We start from the raw sequence: 26,565 nt of genomic DNA, 5'->3' as shown, positions 1-26,565 counted from the left end.
GTGGGAGATTTTAATTTCACAAATATTGATTGGCATCTCCCTAGAGAAAGGTGCTTAGATGGGGTGAAGTTTGTTAGGTGTGTTCAGGAAGGTTTCTTGACACAATATGTAGATAAGCCTACAAGAGGAGAGTCTGTACTTGATCTGGTATTGGGAAATGAACTTGGTCAGTGGAAGAGAATTTTGGAGATAGTGATCACAATTCTATCTCTTTTACCATAGCATTGGAGAGGGATAGGAAAGCATTTAATTGGAGTAAGGGGAAAATATGAAGCTATCAGGCAGTAACGTGGAAGCATAAATTGGGAACAGATGTTCTCAGGGAAATGTACGGCAGAAATGTAGCAAATGTTCGGGGATAGTTGTGTGGCATCCTGCATAGGTACGTTCCAGTGAGTCAGGAAAAAGATGGTAGGGTACAGGAACCGTGTACAAAGGCTGTTGAAAATCTTGTCAAGAAGAAAAGCTTACGATAAGTTCACAAAAAAACTAGGTAATGATAGAGATCTAGAAAATTATAAGGCTAGCAGGATTAAGGAAAACCCCCAAGGCATTCTACAAGTATGTGCAAAGCAAGAGGATAAGACGTGAGAGAATAGAACCGATCAAATGTGACAGTGGAAAAGTGTGTATGGAACCGGAGGAAATAGCGGGAGTATTTAATGAATACTTTGCTTCAGTATTCACTATGGAAAAGGACCTTAGTGATTGTAGGGATGACTTACAGCAGACTGAAAAGCTTGAGCATGTAGACATTAAGAAAAAGGATGTGCTGGAGCTTTTGGAAGGTATCAAGATATATTAAGATGTGATATACTCCAGGCTACTGTGGGAAGCAAGGGAGGAGATTGCTGAGCCTCTGGCAATGGTATTTGCATCATCAATAGGGATGAGAGAGGTTCCAGAGGATTGCAGATGTTGTTCCCTTATTCAAGAAGGGAAGTAGAGATAGCCCACAAAATTATAGACCAGTGAGTCTTATTTCAATTAGTTGATGGAGAAGATCCTGAGAGGCAGGATTTATGAACATTTGGAGAGGTATAACATGATTAGGAATAGTCAGCATGGCTTTGTTGAACGCAGGTCATGCCTTACGAGCCTGATTGAAGTTTTTGAGGATGTGACTAAACACATTGATGAAGATAGAGCAGTAGATGTAGTGTATATGGATTTCAGCAAGGCATTTGACAAGGTACCCCATGCAAGGCTTATTGAGAAAGTAAGGAGGCATGGGATCCATTGCTTTGTGGATCCAGAATTGGCTTGCCCACAGAAGGCAAAGACTGGTTGTAGACAGGTCATATTATGCATGGAAGCTGGTAACCAGTGGTGTGCCTCAGGGATTTGTTCTGGAACCCCTTCTCTTTGTTATTTTTATAAATGACCTGGATCAGGAAGTGGAGGGATGGGTCAGTAAGTTTGCTGATGACAAAGGTTGTGTTGTGGATAGTGTGGAGGACTGTCAGAGGTTACAGCAGGACATTGATAGAATGCAAAACTGGGCCGAAAAGTGGCAGATGGAGTTCAACCCAGATAAGTGTGAGGTGGTTCATTTTGGTAGTTCAAATATGATGGCCGAATATAGTATTAATGGTAAGACTCTTGGCAGTGTGGAGGATCAGAGGGATCTTGGGGTCCGAGTCCAAAGGACACTCAAAGCTGCTGCACAGGTTGACTGTGTAGTTAAGAAGGCATACGGTATATAGGCCTTCATTAACCATGGGATTGAGTTCAAGAGCAAGAGGTAACGTTACAGCTGTATAGGACCTTGGTCAGACCCCACTTGGAGTACTGTGCTCAGTTCTGGTCACCTCACTACAGGAAGGATTTCGAAACTATAGAAAGGGTGCAGAGGAGATTTACAAGGACGTTGCCTGGATTGGGGAGGTACGCCTTATGAGAATAGGTTGAGTGAACTTGGCCTTTTCTCATTGGAATGACGGAGGATGAGAGGTGACCTGATAGAGGTATACAAGATGATGAGAGGCATTGATCGTGTGGATTGTGGGCCGAAGGGCCTATATTGTGTTGCAAGTTTTCTATGTTTCTAAATGACATCCACTGCCTCTCCTTTGTCCAACCTGCTGGTTACTTCCTCGAAGAACAATAACTGATTTGTCAGGCAAGATTTCTCTTTACAGAAACCATGCTGAATTTGACTTATTTTATCAGTAGTTTCCAAATACCCTGAAACCTCATCCTCAATAATAGACTCCAACACTTTCCCAACCACTGAGGTGAGGCTAACTGGCCTATAATTTCCTTTCTTTTGCCTTCCTCCCTTCTGAAAGAATGGAGTGACATTTACAATCTTCCAGTCCTCCAGGACCATGCTAGAATCAAGTGATTCTTGAAAGATCATGACCATGACCATGACCAAAGAGGTTATCTCTTCAGCAACCTCTCTCAGGACTCTGGGACGTAGTCCATCTGGTCCAGGTGACTTATCTACCTTCAGACCTTTCAGTTTGCCAGACACTTTTATCTTTGTAGTAGCAATGGCTCTCACTCCTGCTCCCTGACACTCTTGGACCTCTGACACACTGCTAGTGTCTTCTACAGTTAAGACAGAGATTTAAAGTACCCATTAAGTTCATCCACCATTTCATTATCTCCCATTACTACCTCACCAGCATCATTTTCCAGTGGTCCAATATTAACTCTCATCTCCATTTTACTCTTTATATAACTGAAAAAGCTTTTGGTATCTGCTTTATATTATTGGCTAGTCTGCCTTCATATTTCATCTTTTCCCTTCTTATAGCTTTATTTTAGTTGCCCTTTGTTGGATTTTAAAAGCATCCCAGTCATCTAAATTCCCACTCATTTTGCTACCTTATATACATTTTCCTTTTATGCAGTCCTTAACTTCCCTTGTCAATCATGGTTGCCTACCCCTGCCATTTGAGAACAACTTCTTCTGTGGTACATATCTATCTTGTGCCTTGTGAACTATTCCCAGAAACTTCAGCCACCTCTGCTCTGCTGTCATCCCCACCAGTATCCCCCTCCAATCCACCTGGGAAAGCTCCTCTCTCATTGCCTCTGTAATTCCCTTTATTCCACTGAGATATGAGATATTTGATACATCTGACTTATGCTTCTCTCTCCCAATTGTCCTTGACATGGGGGAGGGGGAAGGGGTGTTGCCAGATCACTGAAAGTTGGTACATGTTACTCCAGTGTTGTAAAACAGCAGCTAGGTGATTTCCTTGTCCACTCGTCCCTCCCCACTGATCTCCCTCCTGGCACTTATACTTGCAAGTGGAACAAGTGCCACACCTGCCCCTATACCTCCTCCCTCGCTACCATTCAGTGCCCAAACAGTCCTTCCAGGTGAGGCAACACTTCACTTGCGAGTCTGTTGGTGTCATTTACTGTATTCAATGCCCTCGGTGTGGCCTCCTGTATATCAGTGAGACCCGACATAGATTGGGAGACCAATTCGCCGAGCACCTACCAGAAAAAGTGGGATCTCCCAGTGCCCATCCACTTCAAAGATGCGATGTAATGATGCAGCTCTATAAAACTCTAGTTAGGCCACACTTGGAGTACTGTGTCCAGTTCTGGTTGCCTCACTATAGGAAGGAGGTGGAAGCATTGGAAAGGGTACAGAGGAGATTTACCAGGATGCTGCCTGGTTTAGAGAGTATGGATTATGATCAGAGATTAAGGAAGCTAGGGCTTTACTCTTTGGAGAGAAGGAGGATGAGAGGAGACATGATAGAGGTGTACAAGATATTAAGAGGAATAGACAGAGTGGACAGTCAGCGCCTCTTCCCCAGGGCACCACTGCTCGGTACAAGAGGACATTGGTTTAAGGTAAGGGGAGGGAAGTTCAAGGGGGATATTAGAGGAAGGTTTTTTACTCAGAGAGTGGTTGGTGCGTGGAATGCATTGCCTGAGTCAGTGGTGGAGGCAGATACACTAGTGAAGTTTAAGAGACTACTAGACAGGTATATGGAGGAATTTAAGTTGGGGGGGTTATATGGGAGGCAGGGTTTGAGGGTCGGCACAACATTGTGGGCTGAAGGGCCTGTAATGTGCTGTACTATTCTATGTTCTAATTCTACTTCCCATTCCAACATGTCAGTCCAATCTAGGAGCAACACCTCATATTCCATCCGGGTAGCCTCCAACTGAATGGCACGAACTTCGATTTCTCAAACTTCCAGATATTGAACCAACCCTCCCCCCACCACCATTTCCGATTTCACTCATCTCCTTACCTGGCAATCACCTCCCTCTCATTCCTTCTATAGTCTCCTATCAAATTCCCCCTGCTCCAGCCTTCATCTTTTTCACTTATCAAATGCCCAGCTCTTTTACTTCACCCCTCCCCCTCTTCTGGTTTCACCTACCATCTTGTATTTGTTCCTCCCCTCCTCTTCTTGGTCTAACTTCTCATCTTTCTTTCCAGTCCTGTTGAATGGTCTCAGCCTGAAACATCAACCGTTCACTCCTTTCCATAGATGCTGCCTGGCTTGCTGAATTCCTCCAGCATTGTGTGCGTGTTGCAAAGACTTGCAAGGCAACTTTACAGGAGGCAATTTAATCTCACTGTTGGGGAAGCTTTCAGAAACAATGGAGGGGGAGGGGACAAAATTATGTGCACTTAGAGAAAGTTCCATCTACAGAGTCCACACAAATCTGTTAATTAAAAGAGCAGAACATGATTGAATTTTTCATTGAGTTGATATTAAAGGTTTGAAGGAATGCAGTAAATATCTTCCACGTTTAAGAAGTCGAGAAAAGTGTCCCGCACTAAGGCTAGTTGGTAAAATGAGACAAATGTCCTCTTGGACTAGTTTGGCGACTGCTTAGAAACAGGGTGTGAAGAGTGGAATTTAAAACAGAGGTGAAGTCAGAATCAGCAGGAGGACAGACAGGCAGGGCAAGCAAATACAGACATGAGAATTGTTATTGTTAATCAAAAAGCAAGCAATGAAAGGTAAACAACAGTTCTAAATGGAATACTAGAGCAGAGCAAGAGCCAGATTTGCATGTGCACAAAACTGTAAAACCACATTTTGGGAGTGCAATTGGCAAAGTGACTGAAATCCAATATTTCTGTTTTAAGGATGTTATGTTGTACCTGTACAAAGCACTGCTTGGGTGACAATTAGTGCAGATCTAGACAGGGAGCAGAAAAGATAGTCCAGAATGGTTACACTGAAGAGGAATTTCCAGTACAGGGTTGGATCGAGAGGAGATTTGAAAGGTGTGTATATAGTCAGGACTAGTTTAGATATGATCAGTGGAAGGAAACTGCCCTCATTTGCAGAAGAACAAAGGGGTTTCGATTTAAGATGACGGGCAATAGCTACTGAGGGAGAGAAGTAAAAAGTGGGGAAAATCCCTTTGTACAGCAATAGTGATTTTGAACTCAATGGAGATAAAAGAGTATCTTTTATGTTGTGGGAAAGCAGCATCCCTCAAAGATTCTCACCATCCAGGACATGTACTTTTCTCATTGCTGACTTCTCATGCTTTACAATTTTCCCCATCTTTTGGGCTCCAATGTGAATAAAGGAACATGTGACTCAGTTAAATTGATGAAAATTGCGCATTGTAATATTTATGTGAACAAAGGGCTGGTTACTCAATACTTTTTCAAGGCACTGTAAATGTACACTGATAAAATTCTTTCAACTTTGATTAGATAGTTGTTTCAAACAAAATAATTTACCGGCCCAGCAAAGGAGCAGAGGAAAAGGACTGAGCAGATTTCTCAGAAAGGAGGCAATATAGGGTCCTTGGCCAAAGGACTTCTTTCTGTACCACAATTTTATCAATGAGTCCAACTCCATGAACAAGCCAGGCAGACCCAGTGACTGATTCAAACCAAGGATGCCTGCTACAAGTTTGAGGACAGAGGACAATCGTCCTGTCAATATGCTATCACATTTTGCTGTCTATCAGCCCACCTTCTGACATAAACTAGGCTACTTATAAAGGACATTTTAGACCAAAAGTAAACACATCAGCTGTGGTGCTGGCCAGAATTTAAAATATTTACTGCCTGTAGCTTATGTGAAAAGTGGCGGCATTGGAGCATAAGGCCACACTTACTTTGTATTCTGCAAATATTTTTGGCTAGACTTGTTATCATACCAATGCAGAGGAGTTACGACAAACTTTTATAAAACGGTGATTAGACTTCAGGGAAATGTTGCATTGAATTCTGAATATTACACTTTAGGGAGTCAAATAGATTCAAAGAAATAAGACCACAAGACCTGGAAGATAATTAGATCACTTAGCCTATCAAGTTTGCTCTGCCATTCCGTCAAGGCTGATTTATTATCTCTTTCAACCCCATTCTCCTGCCTTCTCCCCGTAACCTTCGACACCCTAACTAATCAAGAACCTATCAATCTCTGCTTTAAATGCACCCAATGACCTGGCCTCCACAGCTGTCTGTAGCAATGAATTCCACAGATTCACCACCCTCTGGCTAAAGAAATTCCTCTCATCTGTTCTAAATGGATGTCTCTACTCCAAGGCTGTGCCCTCTGGCCCTAGACTCCATGTGCACTCTGTTGAGGCCTTTCAATATTTAGTAGGTTTCAATGAGATTCCACACCCCACCCCCAAAACCCAGAATTTTATAAACTCCAGCGAATACAGGCCAGAGCCAAACATTTCATTTGTTAACCCTTTTATTCCTGGAATCTCTGGACCCTCTCCAAAGCCAGCACATTTTCTTTTAAGGGGCCCAAACCCACTCACGATACTCTTTGCAGTCTGATAAATGCTTTATAAAGCCTCAGCACTGAGCCTGCTCTGCCATTCCATCATGGCTGATCCCAGATCCCACTTACCTGCTTTCTCACCATATCCTTTGATGTTCTGACTGATCAGGAGACGATCAACTTCTGCCTTAAATATGGCCTTCAACGCAGTCTGTGGCAGAGTATACCACAGATTAACTACTCTAGCTTTAAAAAAAATCCCCCTTACCTCTGTTCTAAAACGTCACCCCTCAATTTTGAGGCTGTGCCCTCTAGTTCTGGATACCCCCACCAGAGGAAACATCCTCTCCACATCCACCCTATCTAGTCCTTTCAACATTCAGTAGGTGTCAATGAGATTTCCCCTTGCATTCTTCTAAATTTCAGTGAGTACAGGCCCAAAGCTGCCGAGCACCCCTCTTATGTTAACCCCTTCACTCCCAGAATCATCCCTGTGAACCTCCTCTGGACTCTCTCCAACACATCCTTTCTGAGATATGGGGCCCAAAACTGTTGACAATACCCCAAGCATGGCCTGACCAGTGTTTTATAAAGGCTCAGCATTATTTCCTTGCTTTTATATTTTATTCCCCTTGAAATTAATGCATTTGCCTTCTTTACCATAGACTCAACCTGTAAATTAACCTTCTGGGAGCCTTGTGCTGCCTGCCCTTTCATCTACCTTGGTTTTGCCTTCAGATCTGGCCACAAAGCCATCAAATCTATCATCCAAGTTACTGACGTATAACACGAAAAGTAGTGATCCCAATACTGACCCCTGTAGAACACCACTCGTCAATAGCAGCCAACCAGAGAAGGCCCCCTACATTACCCCTCTTTGCCTCCTGCCAGTCAGCCAATCTTCTATCCATGCTGATATCTTTCCTGTAAAACCACAGATTCTTACCTTGTTAGCTGCCTCATGTATGGCACTTTATCAAAAGCCTTCTGAAAATCCATGTGAACAACATTTCTTGACTCTCCTTTGTCTATCTTGCCTGTATTTTTTTAACCAAAGAATTCAAACTGATTTGTTAGGCAAGATTTCCCCCAAAGGGAACCATACTGACATTGGCCTATTTTATCATGAGTCTCCAAGCACCCTGAGACCTCATCCTTAATAACCTACCCCAACATCTTCCAACCTCTAACTGGCCTACAATTTCCTTACTTCCGCCTTCCTCCTTTCTTAAGGAGTGGAGTGACTTTGCAATTTTCCAGTCCTCTGGAACCATTCCAGAATTGAATGATTAGAACCATAGAACATTACAGCGCAGAAACGGGCCTTTTGGCCTTCCTTGGCTGTGCCAAACTATTTTTCTGTCTAGTCCCACTGACCTGCACCTGGCCCATATCCCTCCATACACCTCTCATCCATGTACCTGTCCAAGTTTTTCTTAAATGTTAAAAGTGAGCCTGCATTTACCACATCATCTGGCAGCTCATTCCACACTCCCATCATTCTCTGTGTGAAGAAGCCCCCCCCATGTTCCCTTTAAACTTCTCCCCCTTCACTCTTAACCGATGTCCTCTGTTTTTTTTCTCCCCTAGCCTCAGTGGAAAAAGCCTGCTTGCATTCACTCTATCTATACCCATCATAATTTTATATACCTCTATCAAATCACCCCTCATTCTCCTACGCACCAGGGAATAAAGTCCTAACCTGTTCAATCTTTCTCTGTAACTCAGTTTCTCAAGTCCCAGCAACATCCTTGTAAACCTTCTTTGCACTTTTTCAACCTTATTAATATCCTTCCTGTAATTTGGTGACCAAAACTGCACACAATACTCCAAATTTGGCCTCACCAATGCCTTATTCAACCTCACCATAACATTCCAACTCTTATACTCGATACTTTGATTTATAAAGGCCAAAGTACCAAAAGCTCTCTTTACAACCCTATCTACCTGTGACGCCACTTTTAGGGAATTTTGTATCTGTATTCCCAGATCCCTCTGTTCTACTGCACTCCTCAGTGTCCTACCATTTACCTTGTATGTTCTACCTTGGCTTTTCCTTCCAAAGTGCAATACCTCACACTTGTCTGTATTAAACTCCATCTGCCATTTTTCTGCCCATTTTTCCAGCTGGTCCAAATCCCTCTGCAAGCTTTGAAAACCTTCCTCACTGTCCACTACACCTCCAATCTTTGGATCATCAGCAAATGTGCTGATCCAATTTACCACATTAACATCCAGATCATTGATATAGATGACAAATAACAATGGACCCAGCACTGATCCCTGTGGCACACCACTAGTCACAGGCCTCCACTCAGAGAAGCAATCCTCCACTACCACTCTCTGACTTCTCCCATTGAACCAATGTCTAATCCAATTTACTTCCTTACCATGTATACTTAGTAACTGAATCTTCCTAACTAACCTCCCGTGCGGGACCTTGTCAAAGGCTTTACTGAAGTCCATGTAGACAACATCCACTACCTTTCCTGGTAACCTCCTCAAAAAACTCTAATAGATTTGTTAAACCACACACAAAGCAATGTTGACTCTCCCTAATAAGTCCCCATCTATCTAAATACTTGTAGATCCTATCTCTTAGTACTCCTTCCAATAATTTACCTACTACCGACGTCAAATTTACCAGCCTATAATTTCCCGGATTACTTTTAGAGCCTTTTTTAATCAATGGAACAACTTGAGCTATCCTCCAATCCTCCGGCACCTCACTCATAGATACTGACATTTTAAATATATCTGCCAGGTCCCCTGCAATTTCAACACTAGTCTCCTTCAAGGTCCGAGGGAATACCCTGTCAGGTCCTGGGGATTTATCTACTCTGATTTGCCTCAAGATAGCAAGCACCTCCTCCTCTTCAATCAGTATAGATTCCATGAGTTCACTACTTGTTTGCCTTATTTCCATTGACTCCATGCCAGTTTCCTTAGTAAATACAGATGCGAAAAAAAACATTTAAGATCTCCCCCATTTCTTTTGGTTCCATACGTATCTGACCACTCTGATCTTCAAGAGGACCAATTTTATCCCTTACTATCCTTTTGCTCTTAATATACCTGTAGAAGCTCTTAGGATTATCCTTCACCTTGACTGCCGAAGCATCCTCATGTCTTCTTTTAGCCCTCCTGATTTCTTTCTTAAGTATTTTTTTGCACTTTTTATACTCCTCAAGTACCTTATTTGCTCCGTTTCCTATACATGTCATACATCTCTCTCTTCTTTATCAGAGTTCCAATATCCCTAGAGAACCAAGGTTCCTTATTCTTATTCACTTTGCCTTTAATCCTGACAGGAACATACAAAGTCTGCACTCTCAAAATTTCTCCTTTGAAGGCCTCCCACTTACCAACAACATCCTTGCCGGAGAACAACCTGTCCCAATCCACGCTTTTTAGATCTTTTCTCATTTCTTCAAATTTGGCCTTTTTCCAGTTTAGAACCTCAACCCAAGGACCAGATCTATCTTTATCCATGTCAAGTTGAAACTAATGGTGTTATGATCACTGGAACCAAAGTGTTCCCCTACACACACTTCCGTCACCTGTCCTAACTCATTTCCTAATAGGAGATCTAATATTGCATCCTCTCTAGTCGGTACCTCTATATTTTGATTTAGAAAGATCATTGATTTATAAATATATCAATAAGATATATTGATTTAGAAAGAATCTTGAAAGATCATTACTAATTTCTCCACAATCTCCTCAGTCTCCTCCTTCAGAATCCTGGAGTGTAGTCTGCCTAGTCCAGGTGTCTTATCTACCTTCAACCCTTTCACCTTCCCAAGTACTGTACACTCACTTCTGCCACATAATTCTCTTCAAATTCTGGAATACTGTTGGTATCTTCCAGTGAAGACAGACACAAAATACTTTGTAGGTTTGTCTGCCATTTCTTTGTCCCCCATAACTACCTCTCCAGCGTCATTTTCCAGCAGTTCAATATCCACTCTCACCTCTGAATCCACTCTTTACATCTCTGAAAAAAATTCATATTATTGATTAGCTTGCCTTCATATTTCATCTTTTGTCTCCTTAGTAAGTTTTAGTTGCCTTCTGTTGGTTTTTAAAAACTTCCTAATCCTCTAACTTCCCATTAGTTTTTGCTATATTATATGCCCTCTTTTGCTTTTATGCTGTATTTGACTTCCCTTTTCACCTACAGTTGCCTCACCCTCCTTTTACAATACTACTCCATGCAAAACTATCTTGTGCCTTCCGAATTAATCCAAGAAATTCTAGACTTTGCTGTTCTACCACCATCCCTGCTAATGTTTCCTTCTAAGCAACCTTGGCTGCTCTTCTCTCATGCCTCTGTAATTCCACTGTAGTTCTGATACATCTGATTTTATCTTCTCCTGCTCAAACTGCAGGGTGAATTCTATTATTTATGATCACTGGCTCCTGAGGGTTTCTTTACCTTAAGCTCCCTAATCAAAAACAAAAGAAAACACACACACACACACACACACACACACACACACACACACACACACACACACACACACACAGAGAGAGAGAGAGAGAGAGAGAGAGAGAGAGAGAGAGAGAGAAACTCAGCAGGCCAGGCAGCATCAATGGAAAAGGGTATAGTCGATGTTTCAGGCTGATGATGGGTCTAAGCCTGAAACATCAACTGTGTACTCTTTTCCACAGATGCTGCCTGGTCTGCTGAGTTCCTCCACGATTTTGTGTGTGTTGCTCTCTAATCAAATCTGGTTTATTATATAACAGCCATTTCAGAATTGCATTGCCCCTGGTGGGCTCATCTACAAGCAGCTCTAAAAAGGCATCTCAAAAGGCACTCTACGTTACACATGTACATGTTACACATTTTTCACCCCATGACACCTCAAGTATCCTCACCATCTAGCTTTCCCAAGCTCCCACACATCTCCACTTCCCAAGCCTGCATTCATCAGAGACACATCTTCACCAATCTACAAAATCAGGCAGAATTTTCCCATTCAGGATGCAACTACTGAGACACAATTCTTTGGCTCAGTATCAGGCATCTTCCTTCTGACACACTTCCAAGCCTCTACTTGTATTTAGTCAAATGCATTCATCCATGAATTTGGCTCTCCATTAAAACTCACTACTTTTCAGGCTTGTTGTTGCTATTTAGACTGCAGTATATCAAGGTTACACAATGCATACATAACTCAGTTACACTGTGTTTACCCGAGTTAATCATTGTATCTGTGAGAGATACACTGACACGTTGAGTCTGTATGCATGTGCACAAGGTGGGACAGAGAGCTTAAGAAGAACAAGTCTATTTACACACAAATCACAGAAACTGTCATCTCAACACCTGCATCTGTATCAACTTCCAGACAATTTCAGGAATCCAGCCAACAACCTCCCTAGTACCACTTGCATCTCCGGTGGTTATGCTAACTCACTCAGACTGTCACACACAGGCTGGGTCGATGCAGCCTGGGGTCTCCCAGAGGGGATAGTGGGCCAAGCGGGTGTCCATTGGGGACTTGAGGAGTAGAAATCAGTTTGGGAAGACGGTCAGTGAGGTATCAGCTGTCAGGAAGAGATTGGGGAAAACACCAGAAATAAAGAGCCCAGATCTCGGTGGATCTTCTACCTTGTTCTGGACTCCATGTTCTCCATTATTCCTCATACCCCACAATTTCCTTATACAACACAAAACTGAAAAGAATCCAATGCATCCCAGGCACATCCCTCCCCACTATCGGTAACATCCACACAAGGCAACGCTAAGACCACTTTGCCCTTCAATAGACTGCTCAGGTTGTATACTTTCTTGTAAACCGTACGTTTTTCTTGTGAATGTCAGATATCTGATGCTACTTGCTGGAAGGTTTTCATTGTAACTGTCCATTTGTGTACGCTCACATGACACCAACTGACTGTATCCCGTAACTGTCCATTTGTGTACGCTCACATGACAATAACTGACTGTATCCCATAACTGTCCATTTGTGTACGCTCACATGACAATAACTGACTGCATCCCGTAACTGTCCATTTGTGTACGCTCACATGACAATAACTGACTGCATCCCGTAACTGTCCATTTGTGTACGCTCACATGACAATAACTGACTGCATCCCGTAACTGTCCATTTGTGTACGCTCACATGACAATAACTGACTGCATCCCGTAACTGTCCATTTGTGTACGCTCACATGACAATAACTGACTGCATCCCGTAACTGTCCATTTATGTACGCACACATGACACCAACTGACTGCATCCCGTAACTGTCCATTTGTGTACGCTCACGTGACAATAACTGACTGCATCCCGTAACTGTCCATTTGTGTACGCTCACGTGACAATAACTGACTGCATCCCGTAACTGTCCATTTGTGTACGCTCACGTGACAATAGCTGACTGCATCCCGTAACTGTCCATTTGTGTACGCTCACGTGACAATAGCTGACTGCATCCCGTAACTGTCCATTTGTGTACGCTCACGTGACAATAGCTGACTGCATCCCGTAACTGTCCATTTGTGTACGCTCACGTGACAATAACTGACTGCATCCCGTAACTGTCCATTTGTGTACGCTCACGTGACAATAGCTGACTGTATCCCGTAACAGTCCATTTGTGTACGCTCACATGACAATAACTGACTATCCTGTAACTGTCCATTTGTGTACGCTCACATGACAATAACTGACTATCCTGTAACTGTCCATTTATGTACGCTCACATGACAATAACTGACTGTATCCTGTAACTGTCCATTTGCGTACCTTCACATGACAATAACTGACTATCCTGTAACTGTCCATTTATGTACGCTCACATGACAATAACTGACTATCCTGTAACTGTCCATTTATGTACGCTCACATGACAATAACTGACTGTATCCTGTAACTGTCGATTTGCGTACCTTCACATGACAATAACTGACTATCCTGTAACTGTCCATTTATGTACGCTCACATGACAATAACTGACTGTATCCTGTAACAGTCCATTTGTGTACGCTCACATGACAATAACTGACTATCCTGTAACTGTCCATTTATGTACGCTCACATGACAATAACTGACTGTATCCTGTAACAGTCCATTTGTGTACGCTCACATGACAATAACTGACTATCCTGTAACTGTCCATTTATGTACGCTCACATGACAATAACTGACTGTATCCTGTAACTGTCCATTTATGCACGCTCACATGACAATAACTGACTATCCTGTAACTGTCCATTTATGTACGCTCACATGACAATAACTGACTATCCCGTAACTGTCCAGTTGTGTACGCTGACGTGACAATAACTGACTGTATCCCGTAACTGTCCATTTGTGTACGCTCACATGACAATAACTGACTGCATCCCGTAACTGTCCATTTGTGTACGCTCACATGACAATAACTGACTGTATCCTGTAACTGTCCAGTTGTGTACGCTGACGTGACAATAACTGACTGTATCCCGTAACTGTCCAGTTGTGTACGCTGACGTGACAATAACTGACTGTATCCCGTAACTGTCCAGTTGTGTACGCTGACGTGACAATAACTGACTGTATCCCGTAACTGTCCATTTGTGTACGCTCACATGACAATAACTGACTGCATCCCGTAACTGTCCATTTGTGTACGCTCACGTGACAATAACTGACTGCATCCCGTAACTGTCCATTTGTGTACGCTCACATGACAATAACTGACTGCATCCCGTAACTGTCCATTTGTGTACGCTCACATGACAATAACTGACTGCATCCCGTAACTGTCCATTTGTGTACGCTCACATGACAATAACTGACTGCATCCCGTAACTGTCCATTTGTGTACGCTCACATGACAATAACTGACTGCATCCCGTAACTGTCCATTTGTGTACGCTCACATGACAATAACTGACTGCATCCCGTAACTGTCCATTTGTGTACGCTCACATGACAATAACTGACTGCATCCCGTAACTGTCCATTTGTGTACGCTCACATGACAATAACTGACTGCATCCCGTATCTGTCCATTTGTGTATGCTCACATGACAATAACTGACTGCATCCCGTAACTGTCCATTTATGTACGCACACATGACACCAACTGACTGCATCCCGTAACTGTCCATTTGTGTACGCTCACATGACAATAACAGACTGCATCCCGTAACTGTCCATTTGTGTACGCTCACGTGACAATAACTGACTGCATCCCGTAACTGTCCATTTGTGTACGCTCACATGACAATAACTGACTGCATCCCGTAACTGTCCATTTGTGTACGCTCACATGACAATAACTGACTGCATCCCGTAACTGTCCATTTGTGTACGCTCACATGACAATAACTGACTGCATCCCGTAACTGTCCATTTGTGTACGCTCACATGACAATAACAGACTGCATCCCGTAACTGTCCATTTGTGTACGCTCACGTGACAATAACTGACTGCATCCCGTAACTGTCCATTTGTGTACGCTCACATGACAATAACAGACTGCATCCCGTAACTGTCCATTTGTGTACGCTCACGTGACAATAACTGACTGCATCCCGTAACTGTCCATTTGTGTACGCTCACGTGACAATAGCTGACTGCATCCCGTAACTGTCCATTTATGTACGCTCACGTGACAATAGCTGACTGCATCCCGTAACTGTCCATTTGTGTACGCTCACGTGACAATAGCTGACTGCATCCCGTAACTGTCCATTTGTGTACGCTCACGTGACAATAACTGACTGCATCCCGTAACTGTCCATTTGTGTACGCTCACGTGACAATAGCTGACTGCATCCCGTAACTGTCCATTTGTGTACGCTCACGTGACAATAGCTGACTGCATCCCGTAACTGTCCATTTGTGTACGCTCACATGACAATAACTGACTGTATCCTGTAACTGTCCATTTGCGTACCTTCACATGACAATAACTGACTATCCTGTAACTGTCCATTTATGTACGCTCACATGACAATAACTGACTGTATCCTGTAACAGTTCATTTGCGTACGCTCATATGACAATAACTGACTATCCTGTAACTGTCCATTTATGTACGCTCACATGACAATAACTGACTGTATCCTGTAACTGTCCATTTGTGTACGCTGACGTGACAATAACTGACTGTATCCTGTAACTGTCCATTTGTGTACGCTGACGTGACAATAACTGACTGTATCCTGTAACTGTCCAGTTGTGTACGCTGACGTGACAATAACTGACTGTATCCTGTAACTGTCCATTTGTGTACGCTGACATGACAATAACTGACTGTATCCTGTAACTGTCCATTTGTGTACGCTGACATGACAATAACTGACTGTATCCTGTAACTGTCCATTTGTGTACGCTGACATGACAATAACTGACTGTATCCTGTAACTGTCCATTTGTGTACGCTGACGTGACAATAACTGACTGTATCCTGTAACTGTCCATTTGTGTACGCTCACGTGACAATAACTGACTGTATCCTGTAACTGTCCATTTGTGTACGCTCACGTGACAATAACTGACTGTATCCTGTAACTGTCCATTTGTGTACGCTCACGTGACAATAACTGACTGTATCCTGTAACTGTCCATTTATGTACGCTCACGTGACAATAACTGACTGTATCCTGCAACTGTCCATTTATGTACGCTCACATGACAATAACTGACTGTATCCTGTAACAGTTCATTTATGTACGCTCACGTGACAATAACTGACTGTATCCTGTAACTGTCCATTTATGTACGCTCACGTGACAATAACTGACTGTATCCTGTAACTGTCCATTTATGTACGCACACGTGACAATAACTGACTGTATCCTGTATTGTCCATTTATGTACGCTCACATGACAATAACTGACTGTATCCTGTAACTGTCCATTTATGTACGCTCACGTGACAATAATTGACTGTATCCCGTAACTGTCCATTTGTGTACGCTCACGTGACAATAGCTGACTGTATCCCGTAACAGTCCATTTGTGTACGCTCACATGACAATAACTGACTGTATCCCGTAACAGTCAATTTGTGTACGCTCACATGACAATAACTGACTATCCTGTAACTGTCCATTTGTGTACGCTCACATGACAATAACTGACTATCCTGTAACTGTCCATTTATGTACGCTCACATGACAATAACTGACTGTATCCTGTAACTGTCCATTTGCGTACCTTCACATGACAATAACTGACTATCCTGTAACTGTCCATTTATGTACGCTCACATGACAATAACTGACTATCCTGTAACTGTCCATTTATGTACGCTCACATGACAATAACTGACTGTATCCTGTAACTGTCCATTTGCGTACGCTGACATGACAATAACTGACTGTATCCTGTAACTGTCCATTTGCGTACGCTGACATGACAATAACTGACTGTATCCTGTAACTGTCCATTTGTGTACGCTCACGTGACAATAACTGACTGTATCCTGTAACTGTCCATTTGTGTACGCTCACGTGACAATAACTGACTGTATCCTGTAACTGTCCATTTGTGTACGCTCACGTGACAATAACTGACTGTATCCTGTAACTGTCCATTTGTGTACGCTCACGTGACAATAACTGACTGTATCCTGTAACTGTCCATTTATGTACGCTCACGTGACAATAACTGACTGAATCCTGCAACTGTCCATTTATGTACGCTCACATGACAATAACTGACTGTATCCTGTAACTGTCCATTTATGTACGCTCACGTGACAATAACTGACTGTATCCTGCAACTGTCCATTTATGTACGCTCACATGACAATAACTGACTGTATCCTGTAACAGTTCATTTATGTACGCTCACGTGACAATAACTGACTGTATCCTGTAACTGTCCATTTATGTACGCTCATGTGACAATAACTGACTGTATCCTGTAACTGTCCATTTATGTACGCACACGTGACAATAACTGACTGTATCCTGTATTGTCCATTTATGTACGCTCACATGACAATAACTGACTGTATCCTGTAACTGTCCATTTATGTACGCTCACGTGACAATAATTGACTGTATCCTGTAACTGTCCATTTATGTACGCACACGTGACAATAACTGACTGCATCCCGTAACTGTCCATTTGTGTACGCTCACGTGACAATAGCTGACTGTATCCCGTAACAGTCCATTTGGTTACGCTCACATGACAATAACTGACTGTATCCCGTAACAGTCAATTTGTGTACGCTCACATGACAATAACTGACTATCCTGTAACTGTCCATTTGTGTACGCTCACATGACAATAACTGACTGTATCCTGTAACTGTCCATTTGCGTACCTTCACATGACAATAACTGACTATCCTGTAACTGTCCATTTATGTACGCTCACATGACAATAACTGACTGTATCCTGTAACTGTCCATTTGCGTACCTTCACATGACAATAACTGACTATCCTGTAACTGTCCATTTATGTACGCTCACATGACAATAACTGACTGTATCCTGTAACTGTCCATTTGCGTACCTTCACATGACAATAACTGACTATCCTGTAACTGTCCATTTATGTACGCTCACATGACAATAACTGACTATCCTGTAACTGTCCATTTATGTACGCTCACATGACAATAACTGACTGTATCCTGTAACTGTCCATTTGCGTACCTTCACATGACAATAACTGACTATCCTGTAACGGTCCATTTATGTACGCTCACATGACAATAACTGACTGTATCCTGTAACAGTCCATTTGTGTACGCTCACATGACAATAACTGACTATCCTGTAACTGTCCATTTATGTACGCTCACATGACAATAACTGACTGTATCCTGTAACAGTCCATTTGTGTACGCTCACATGACAATAACTGACTATCCTGTAACTGTCCATTTATGTACGCTCACATGACAATAACTGACTGTATCCTGTAACTGTCCATTTATGTACGCTCACATGACAATAACTGACTATCCTGTAACTGTCCATTTATGTACGCTCACATGACAATAACTGACTATCCCGTAACTGTCCAGTTGTGTACGCTGACGTGACAATAACTGACTGTATCCCGTAACTGTCCATTTGTGTACGCTCACATGACAATAACTGACTGCATCCCGTAACTGTCCATTTGTGTACGCTCACATGACAATAACTGACTGTATCCCATAACTGTCCATTTGTGTACGCTCACATGACAATAACTGACTATCCTGTAACTGTCCATTTGTGTACGCTCACATGACAATAACTGACTATCCTGTAACTGTCCATTTATGTACGCTCACATGACAATAACTGACTGCATCCCGTAACTGTCCATTTGTGTACGCTCACATGACAATAACTGACTGCATCCCGTATCTGTCCATTTGTGTACGCTCACATGACAATAACTGACTGCATCCCGTAACTGTCCATTTGTGTACGCTCACATGACAATAACTGACTGCATCCCGTAACTGTCCATTTATGTACGCACACATGACACCAACTGACTGCATCCCGTAACTGTCCATTTGTGTACGCTCACATGACAATAACTGACTGCATCCCGTAACTGTCCATTTGTGTACGCTCACGTGACAATAACTGACTGCATCCCGTAACTGTCCATTTGTGTACGCTCACGTGACAATAGCTGACTGCATCCCGTAACTGTCCATTTATGTACGCTCACGTGACAATAGCTGACTGCATCCCGTAACTGTCCATTTGTGTACGCTCACGTGACAATAGCTGACTGCATCCCGTAACTGTCCATTTGTGTACGCTCACGTGACAATAACTGACTGCATCCCGTAACTGTCCATTTGTGTACGCTCACGTGACAATAGCTGACTGCATCCCGTAACTGTCCATTTGTGTACGCTCACATGACAATAACTGACTGTATCCTGTAACTGTCCATTTGCGTACCTTCACATGACAATAACTGACTATCTTGTAACTGTCCATTTATGTACGCTCACATGACAATAACTGACTGTATCCTGTAACAGTTCATTTGCGTACGCTCATATGACAATAACTGACTATCCTGTAACTGTCCATTTATGTACGCTCACATGACAATAACTGACTGTATCCTGTAACTGTCCATTTATGTACGCTCACATGACAATAACTGACTATCCTGTAACTGTCCATTTATGTACGCTCACATGACAATAACTGACTATCCTGTAAATGTCCATTTGTGTACGCTCACATGACAATAACTGACTATCCTGTAAATGTCCATTTGTGTACGCTCACATGACAATAACTGACTATCCTGTAACTGTCCATTTATGTACGCTGACGTGACAATAACTGACTGTATCCTGTAACTGTCCAGTTGTGTACGCTGACGTGACAATAACTGACTGTATCCTGTAACTGTCCATTTGTGTACGCTCACATGACAATAACTGACTATCCTGTAAATGTCCATTTGTGTACGCTCACATGACAATAACTGACTATCCTGTAACTGTCCATTTGTGTACGCTCACATGACAATAACTGACTGTATCCTGTAACTGTCCATTTATGTACGCTCACATGACAATAACTGACTGCATCCCGTAACTGTCCATTTGTGTACGCTGACATGACAATAACTGACTGTATCCTGTAACTGTCCATTTGTGTACGCTGACGTGACAATAACTGACTGTATCCTGTAACTGTCCATTTGTGTACGCTCACGTGACAATAACTGACTGTATCCTGTAACTGTCCATTTGTGTACGCTCACGTGACAATAACTGACTGTATCCTGTAACTGTCCATTTGTGTACGCTCACGTGACAATAACTGACTGTATCCTGTAACTGTCCATTTGTGTACGCTCACGTGACAATAACTGACTGTATCTTGTAACTGTCCATTTGTGTACGCTGACATGACAATAACTGACTGTATCCTGTAACTGTCCATTTGTGTACGCTCACGTGACAATAACTGACTATCCTGTAACTGTCCATTTATGTGCTCACATGACAATAACTTTGACTGTATCCTGTGACATTTTTATAACCGTATCCTGTTATTTTTTATAACCAGTTCATTCACCTGAGGTATAACTGTCATGCAAATAAACTCACTGTTGCCCCCATTTATGGCATTTTCTCCTTACAGCCACTCATTAGCATATCAATGAAATGCCAGTTGCCACTTTGATAGTCAAATGAACTGAGCACTGATCGACCTTTCCCTGCAGTCTAGCTTAGTGCAAGTGAAGCAGATGAACTATTGAAGGTCAAGAGGGCACCCTGGCAGCGGGGGAAGACAGGGCAATGATACTGGCAGCTGAGTCTTCAATAGAGCTGCTGAGGGATGGGGAGATTGTCCAGCTGTTGAGGGATACTCCTCAGATCTTCAGAACTCGAATGCCACGCATAGTTCATCACACTCTTTCCCCTCCCCACAACTAAACAGCAAGACTGCTTTCAGCTTAGTGCTCAGCTGCTGTTGGTGCCCACACAGCAACACTAAAGTGGTGAATAGACCCTCTGTACAAAGACACCACATGCACAGACAGCAGCCATCTGTTGCACACTCCACCAAGTCACAGCATAAAAGACTGCTTGTTCTCAGCCTGGCCTAGCGCACTGGGAAACTCCACCCCCAATAAACGGCAGAGAGAAACAGTCGAGTGCGGCCGTCAGATTTATCAAAGCACACCCCTTGCGCCCTCCTTCCCCTCACACTTGCACGCTAGCTTCTCCTGCTTCCTGCGTGCCTCCTTCCCTTCCCCTTGCAAACAGGCAAAGCTCTTCCCCAACGGTAACAACTCCTCTTGTTTGTTCATACCATGCAGCACAACCTCAAACTCGCCTCTCCCTCTCACACATACTCACTCTTCCTGTCGACAAGCACATTACTTTTCTCCATCCATCCCATTTTAACTGCAAATGCCCGTGAGGAACTTGACAACTTCACCAACTATATCAGTAAGCGGCATCCTGCCATCCAACCAATCCATTTCTGACACCTCTCCCCCTTTTCTTCATCCATCTCTATCTCAGATTAATTACCCACTGACTCCCACAGTGGCACTTTGCCCCGCTGTCAGGCCCTCCTCTCAGTTTCTGTCTCCGCTGTATCTGTTCTCTAGCCGAAGCTTTCTGTTCTGACATCTGAGACGCTCTCTTCTTTCAGGACAGATGCCTTCTTTCTACCATGGTTCATGAAGCCCTCATCTACATCTCCATTTCTCACTTCTGCTCTCACCCCATCTCCTCCCAAAGAGATATACTTCCCTCTACCCTGCCTGTCTCTGTATCAAACACATTTCCATCAACTGCAATGGGATACAATCACTAGTGCCACCCCCTTTCTGCAGGGATCACACCGTCTGTCTCACCTTGATTCATTCATTCCTCCCCACCCATCCCATCTCCCATCGGCAACCTGTCCATATACCATAACCATTCAATTCAGGCAGATATTCACTTGCACCTCCTCAACCTAATCTATTGCATCGGGTGCTTCTAACACGACCTCATTTACACCGGTGAGACCAGGCTCAGTCGAGGCGGCCTCCTTGCCAAGCACCTGTGCTCTGCTCATCATGGTCATCTCAAGCTCCCAGCTGCTACTTTAATCCCCCTTCCCATTCCAACACTGATCTGTCTGTCCTTGGACTCCTCCACTGCCCGGGCAAGGCCAAACAAAACTAGATCAGCATCTCCTATTCTGCCTGGGTACTCCATAATCTTTCTTACCAAATTCCATTGTCTGCAATCCTTTGCCATTGTCATCTTTCATTTCCAGTTTGCGTTGTTCCCTCCCGATTCCACCTCCCAATCGACCTCTGCTCACCTGGAGCCACCTATCACTTGCAGTCCGTGTCCTACCCCTCCCCTTCATCTCTTAGTACTTGCCGTCTCCCTCTATCGTTCAGTCCAAGCACAAGGTCTCAACCCAAAACATGGAATGTCCGATTCCCACCACAGATGCTACCCGACTTTGAGACCCTCCAGCAGCTCATTGATTTTTTGTCCTCACACGCACCAGCAATTCTTCTAACTCACATGGACACGTACACCTCCCCATGTCCTTTCTACCCCGAAACACATTCTCCGCCTCTCACCCTGCCTCCCATTATGTTAGACACGGGGCAGGGAGGGAACTGTCCCCACAGGCAGGCCTGTGCTCTTTGTTCCTTTCTCATTTCATGAATATAGGTTCTACCATTGCACCCACTACTCCTCTCTTCACGTGCACGATCTTGATGCAGCTACAATCCATCCCTTCTCCTCTGCCTGTAAACTATCTCCTGCTCCCTCTTGCACTCTCACCCATCACAGTGGTATTCCCGTCCCCCTCTTCCCTGGATTTCTCTATTGCTCTTTCTTCCCAACATGCAACCAGCTTCCCTCCTTAAATATTCACTTATTCCTTCCCTTCTTTGCCTTGTACCCAAACACCCTTTCTACCCCACCATTCCTTATACACATGCATTCCATTTTCCCTCTCCCTTGCATACTGCCTTCTCCCTCACATGCCCTCCCCTTTCTCCCTCTCTTTGCATGCACATTCCCCCACTCTACCCCACCTTTCCCTCGAGTTTTGATTTGCACAGGTGAATATGACCATCAGTCATTAAGCAGGGTCCTGTGCGATGGAATTGGTCAGAAAGGTCCTGCAGCCAACACATACAAGGTACAATCGGTGTGTGCTGGGTGACATCATGGAACAGATATGGGGAGGGGAAGGGTTTGGGGCAATGGAAATTGATGGACTGTGGACAATAAAACAGGAGGCTGGAAATGTGCGCTGTTTTGCTGTAGCTTGTATGAACTGATATACAATTGATAACAGACAAACAAGATCCTATTATAATGCATTGTGATCAAAATGGAGATTTAGCATGGTACACTATCAACAATTGGAAAGTAGGCGGTAGAAGTTCAATTTTGTTAACAATTTGGAAACAGCAACAACTAGACCAGCAATTATGTGAGAGCTGGTAACTCGGTTTAGTTTCGACACACGTAGTGATGTTCCCTGAAAACTTGCCTGACATTCACACAGACTGTTTCATTGCATCGGGGGATCTGTTCTAAAGCGGCACTTTTTGTCACTAATTATAATGAAGGAATGCGGAAAGCCAATTGCACGTGACCACAATGCAGTACATCGCGTTGCTGGGTGGAAAAAAAGTTGTCAAGTTGTAATACTAGGTAGATAAGTGAGCACAGCTGTAGCCAAGTGAGGAGGGTGACCTCCGTGCGAGGCAAAATTATTCCCCCCAAAATTCGCCCCACCTCCCACAGACACTGTCCCGAATCAGGAGATTAAACCCAGCCCCACTCCTTCCCCACAATCCTCTCATAGTCCTTAAACTTCACGGCTGGGACCCGCCATTCGCAAATCACTGCATCGCTTCCTCAATGTGACCCTCCCTCACCCAGTGTCTTTCCAGCTGCATTTAAATTCACAGCCTCCTGCCCTCACCCTAGCTCGGCATTGCAACAGTAACTACACTTCAAAGGCACTTTCCGTGTAACGCTACGGAGCGACCACAAAGAGTCAAAAACATTGTGCAAATCTCCATTTTCTGCCTACATACTCCCTTCCCAAAGCCATATCACCGATATACACTCGCTCGCTGGATGACCGTTCTCGGTCTCGGACTCACCGGCTCCACGGCCTCTCCGCCCCGTCCAGGCACAGTCCAACCACAGCTCCCTCAGTCCAGGTAATCCGTGAGGCACTCTCCGTCCCCCTCTGCTGGTCCCGGAGTGACCAGTCAGTTACTCTCTGTCCCTCAGCTGGTTCCAGGCAGTTTAACCCCTTCGACTTGCGTGACCGATGAGTTATTCGTAGTTTTTAACCCTTTCACCATTGGTGACCGCTGAGTCACTCTCCAGGTTAGAGTTTTTAACCCTTTCATCACTGGTGACCAGTGAGTCACTCTCAGTCCTCTTTACTGTCATGTAGTTAACCCGTGCTTTATGGGTGACAAGTAGGTGACTCTTAATCCATCTGTGCTGGACGCGCGATGTTTAACCCTTTCACTAGGGTCACTCTCCATCTCAATCTGGTGATGAGAATTCATGTTTGGACATCACTAGCAAAAAACCCACCTTTGTTCGCTGAGAAGGTAGTGATGAGCCACCTATCTGAGCAGCTACAAATCTTTGGGTAGAGTGGTGAATGCGGGCTCACTTTTAACATTTAAGAAAAACTTGGACAGGTACATGGATGAGAGGGGTTTGGAGGGATATGGTCCAGGTGCAGGTCAGTGGGACTAGGCAGAAAAATGGTTTGGCACAGCCAAGAAGGGCCAAAGGGCCTGTTTCTGTGCTGTAATGTTCTATGGTTCTACGGTGCTAGTGCTCCCAGAATCCTGTTGGGCAGGAAGTTCCAGGACTTAGACCTGGCAAGGTTCAAGGAGCAGTCCCTTATTCCTAGATCAAGATGAATCAAAATCAGGTTTATTATTGCTGATATATGTTGTGAAATTTGTTCTTTTCCAGCGGCAGTACAGTGCAAAAATTACAGTAAGTTAAATGGATAAATTGTGTGGAAGACCAATAAGGAGGTAGTGACAGGGTTCAGGGACCATTCGGATGTCTGATGGTGCAGGGAAAAAAGCTTTTCATAAAGTATTGAGTGTGGGTCTTCAGGTTCCTGTACCTCCTCCCTGATGTGCAGGGGGCATGTTCCAGATGTTGAGGGTCTTCACTAATGGATACCACCTTCCCGAGGCACTGAACTTGATTGTGGAGAGGCGTGTTCCTCTACAATGGAGCTGGCTGAGTCTACAGGCCTCTGCCGCCTCTTGCAATCTTGTGCATTGGAGTCTGCGTATCAGGCTCTGATGCATCCATGGAAGTGTGATCCATAGAAATTCAAAACTTTTGAGGGTAACTTGTGGGGTTCCACAAGGTTCAGTGCTTGGTCCATTGCTGTTCATTTTGTAAATAAATGATATATGTATGACATATATTAAATCAGACATTAAAATGTATATTATTTGCTGATGATACAACTATATTTTGTAGAGGGGAACATCTGAAACAACTTTTGGATACAGTGGAGAAAGAACTAAAAATGATAAAGAAATGGTTTGATACTAACAAATTATCACAGTCTAAGTGAAACTAAATTCATAATATTTGAAAACTGTGTACCAAACTCATATAGTAAACTTAGAATAAATGATGTTGAAATTGATAAAGTATTGGAAACAAAATTTTTAGGAGTGGTAATAATAAATTAAGTGGAAACCACATATAAATTATGTCAAAGCAAAAATGTCAAAATCTATTGCAATACTGTACAAAGCGCAAAATTTCTTAAATCAGGAATCTTTGTATACATTATACTGTTCGGGCCCCCGTGGCTGTACAAGGAGTGCAGGAAACAGGGCCCCATGGAATGAAAGGTAATGCAGAAACTGGCGCCTTGGGGAGTGCTCCTGATGAGTGGACAGAGAACATGGGAACAGGGACCTCTGAGTGGAAAGGGAGTTGGGGATTTGGTTTCACGTGAGTGGATGGGGAGCTTGAGAGCTGATGTCCTGGTGAGCAGACAGAGAGTATGGGAACTAGGGCTGCAGTCAGTGGTAAGGGTGCATGGAACAAGGTTCCTGTGAGTGGAGAGGAGCTCAGGAACCACAGCATGGTGAGTGGATAGAGAGAAGAGCAATAGGGCCTCCTTGACTGGATAGGATATGTGGGAAGAGGGCACTGGTAAATGGAAACGAGGTGTGGCAAACATCACCCGGTAAGCTAGATGCCAAACCACAGGGATTTCCAAATAGTCGGAAAATAGATTATCAGAGTCCTACTATAATTAGCTTAATTGGACATGTGCTGCTTTTTTCAGTGAGCTGCGATCATCGCGAGAGGTTGTTCATTGGTGAGGCTGCACGAGGTTTAAAACAGAGCTCGGGCCCTTTAG

General features: G+C 43.6%; 1 protein-coding gene across 5 annotated transcripts in view; it reads right to left on the bottom strand.

Annotated features, from left to right (window-relative positions):
* pacsin3 (protein kinase C and casein kinase substrate in neurons 3) overlaps positions 1–24,443 on the bottom strand; it is a 164,894-nt gene extending 140,451 nt beyond the window's left edge. For 4 of the 5 annotated variants that reach the window (XM_073049091.1, XM_073049098.1, XM_073049097.1 and 1 more), the window contains exon 1: positions 24,296–24,443. The gene's annotated coding sequence lies outside the window, so the exon portion shown is untranslated. Of the gene's footprint in view, positions 1–6,824; positions 6,847–24,295 lie in introns of those variants that run through there. The other variant, XM_073049096.1, reaches the window with a different exon arrangement.
* Positions 24,444–26,565: the final 2,122 nt, after the last annotated feature.

The sequence above is a fragment of the Hemitrygon akajei genome, chromosome 6 (genome assembly GCF_048418815.1).
Source record: "Hemitrygon akajei chromosome 6, sHemAka1.3, whole genome shotgun sequence".
Lineage (NCBI taxonomy): Eukaryota > Metazoa > Chordata > Chondrichthyes > Myliobatiformes > Dasyatidae > Hemitrygon > Hemitrygon akajei.
This window is presented reverse-complemented; position numbering and strand designations above follow the sequence as displayed.